This window comes from Silene latifolia, chromosome 3 (assembly GCF_048544455.1).
Source record: "Silene latifolia isolate original U9 population chromosome 3, ASM4854445v1, whole genome shotgun sequence".
Lineage (NCBI taxonomy): Eukaryota > Viridiplantae > Streptophyta > Magnoliopsida > Caryophyllales > Caryophyllaceae > Silene > Silene latifolia.
In genome coordinates, this window is record NC_133528.1 from 40,579,885 (window position 1) to 40,583,305 (window position 3,421).

General features: G+C 43.9%; 1 non-coding gene across 1 annotated transcript; it reads right to left on the minus strand.

Moving 5' to 3' along the window:
• Nucleotides 1-641: 641 nt before the first annotated feature.
• Nucleotides 642-747, minus strand: LOC141650338 (small nucleolar RNA R71). Its single transcript, XR_012546378.1, has one exon. It is a non-coding gene; the product is annotated as a small nucleolar RNA R71 (small nucleolar RNA).
• Between the last annotated feature and the right edge of the window lie 2,674 nt (nucleotides 748-3,421).

The following is a 3,421-nucleotide window of genomic DNA, read 5'->3' on the forward strand; positions in this document are numbered from 1 at the left end:
TTTTATCTGTCTTAGGGAATTTTTATTCCTTGAGGCAGTTCTTATTCATTTTCTTTCAGTGTTGTGTATGCCCAGGTCAGACAGGTTTGAGTTAGTTTCAGCTGATTCTGAGCCAGAGAGACTGTTCAGGCATAGACTTCGTCTGCAAAGAGAATCACGAAAGATAGACTTGAGTACTTTCGAACCAGAGCTTCAGCATTTCCTTTTTACAGAAATCCCATCTTTTGAAGAAGATACTTCCAGTTCTGTAAGCCAACCAGTAAAGATGCCGAACATTGCTAGTCACTCGGAGCCTAAAGCATCATCAATTCCAAAGGGTTTCAATCTCCAGACTGAGGATGAGAATACTTTTGACATCCGTCCGTCATATATCAATCTGGTGAAGAGAAATCTCTTTAGAGGTATGGCAGGTGAAGACCCGAGGAAGCATATGGAGGTCTTTACGGACTACTGTTCTACTATTCCCGCCACAAATGGGGTAACTCAAGACAAGATTAAGGAGGTTCTGTTTCCTTTTTCTTTGACTGACTCAGCCAAGGAGTGGCTGACTGATTTGGACCGCACGGCCATGGGGGTCACAGACTGGGAGACCCTTGCTCTTGCTTTTTATAAGAGATATTTCCCTCCGCAGTGCACTAATCAGCTGAGGGCCAAGATTACCAGTTTCAAGCAAGCACCTGATAAAACTTTCTATGAAGCATGATGCCGTTTTAAGAGGTTGGTGAGGTCTATTCCTCACCATGGTTTTGATCCGTGGTTCCTGTCAAATCAGTTCTACAATGGGCTATACGTTGATCACAGAGCCATACTTGATGCATCATCTAACGGAAGATTTCAAAAGAACATCGACGATGATAAGGGATGGGCTCTTATTGAAGAGATGGCGACCCATTGTGCTGAGTATGGAAACCCGAGGGATGGTATTAGAACAGTTCACGCAGTCGATAAGACAGTTGTGGCTAAGCTGGAAGCCATGAATGCTAGGTTTGATAAGTTGGAGTTACATTCTGCTGGGGAACCTCAGACGGTCCATTTGCTTTCTAGAGGGGAGACTGTCACATGTGCGAGGTGTGGGAGCAACGACGGTCATACTGCTATTGGCTGTCTTACGGAGAAGGAACAGGTCCTTGCTTTTCAACAATACAGGCAAGGAGGGGGTTCCTACTATAATAACCAAGGGACAGTCCATCCCAATTTGAGGTGGACAAGTCAAAATGTGCTCAACCCTACCCCTCCTCCACAGCAGCAGCAGCCATATGTCCCTCCTCATAAGGCTCAACAAGGCTTTCAGAAGCCTCATTCCTTTCCTACACCTAATCAAGGTGCATCATCTTCTGGTGGGGTAAGTGAGCTAGGCGAGTTGAAGACGATGTTGCAGTCTTTGACAAAGCAGTGGCAGCTGAGATGCATCTATAAAGGCACTTGAAACTCAAGTTGCTCAGTTAGCCGCGAACTAGTCCACACGGAAACCGGGACATTTACCGTCAGAAGCCGATAAGAATCCACATGAGACGGTGAATTTAATTAATTTGAGGAGCGGTTATTCATATGAAGGACCGAAATCAGACCCGGGGAAGGTAATTACTGCTGATGAACAGTGTTCTGTCGAAGAAAAAGAGCTGACGACAAAGAAAGTACTCGATCGACTAATTTCTGGGGGTTGATCGAGGAAAGTGCTGAAGAAAGGACTCGATCGAGTAAAATTGCTACTCGATCGAGTGATCAGGAAAAAGATTTTACTCGATCGAATGAAATTTTTGGTCGATCGAGTGATTTTGTTGAAGAACGTGCTCGATCGAATGGTATTTCTGGTCGATCGAGTAATGCTGATAAAGAACAACTCGATCGAGAGCCTGCTAGTGCTCGATCGAGTGAAATATCGCCTGGAAGACCTCGTTCGAGAGGAAAGAAGCGTTCAAAGGATTTAGAGCTTGATCCGGCTGATACATTGGAAGAGAGGAACAAAGGGCTCGAGATACCCATCACGGTGCCCTTCCCGAGGCGTTTGCAGAGTACTAAAGCTAATCAACAATTCGGCAAGTTTGCCGAACTCCTGAAAAGTTTGCAAGTCACTGTGCCATTCGCCGAACTGCTGACACAGGTACCTTCTTACCTTAAATTTATGAAAGAATTTTTGTCACGTAAGAGACACATTAATGACCATGAGATGGTAGCTTTGACCGAGGTAGGGACGACCATAGTTCAGAATAAGTTACCTCCCAAACAGTCAGACCCGGGTAGTTTTTCGATTCCCTGTCATATTGGTACCCATTTGATTGATAACGCATTATGCGATCTTGGCGCTAGCGTGAGTGTCTTACCGCTGTCTCTGGCTAAGAGACTTGGTTTGACCAAGTTTAATTGTACAAACATGACTATTCAGATGGCCAACCTTAGCATATCACGGCCACTAGGTGTCATAGAAGACATACCTGTTAAGATCGGGAGGTTCTTTATTCCCGTTGACTTTGTTGTACTTGGCATTCCCGAAGATGCCCATACCCCTATTATTTTAGGGAGACCGTTTTTATTTACTGCCTTTGCAGTAATAGACGTCGGGGGTAAGACATTGACTTTTCAGGTTGGGGACGAGGAATTGATATTCCATCAGTCTAAGTCTTGAAGGGCTCCCATGCAAGCTCAGCCTTGCAATGCCCTCTCTTCTATTGACCCTCCTATTGACACTCCAAACGAGAATTTGGAGTATTGTGCTGCTATTGTGACCTCTCCGCCTCAGGTTGAGAGCAAAAAGGAGGAAAATTTGTCTGTTTTCCTTGCTGCAGGTACAGATGAAAATAATGCAGGAGCTGTCAAAGGGTATTGTGTATTTAATGTCAGTCAAAGTGGGAGCAATGATGTTAAAGCCGGTGAGAAAGGAGTAAGGATGAGAAAAGTTCGCGCGTATGTGGACGTCAACTATTCTCCTCCCAATGATTCAAATGCAAGCTCGTGGAAATTGAAGAGGACGATTAATGTTGTTGAGATGACGTCCGCCATTCAGAAGCCCTCCGAGGGGCTGCTGAATTGCTTCGAGAAGTGAGCGGGGAAATGCCCCGTGTAACAAATTGTAAAAACAATTTTTAAATTTTCCGTTGAATTTTATTTATTACTTTTAATTAGTACAATTAGAATTTAGACATTTTTTTAGCGTAGATTAGAGACTATAGACTGTTACTTTTCGTATTTGGTATTTTGGAATATTTTTGCGAGTGTTTTTATGCAGGTTTGGGGAATTATACGCAAATTCAAAGGAATAATAACAAATTCAAGAGCCTACACGAGGAAAAGAGCTCGATCGAGTACTTCTTGTACTCGATCGAGTGGATTCTGTTCGATCGAATGATCCCATTTTACTCGATCGACTAAAGCTGAAAAGGGGAGTTCTCGATCGAGTAACTTTTTACTCGATCGAGTAGATGCA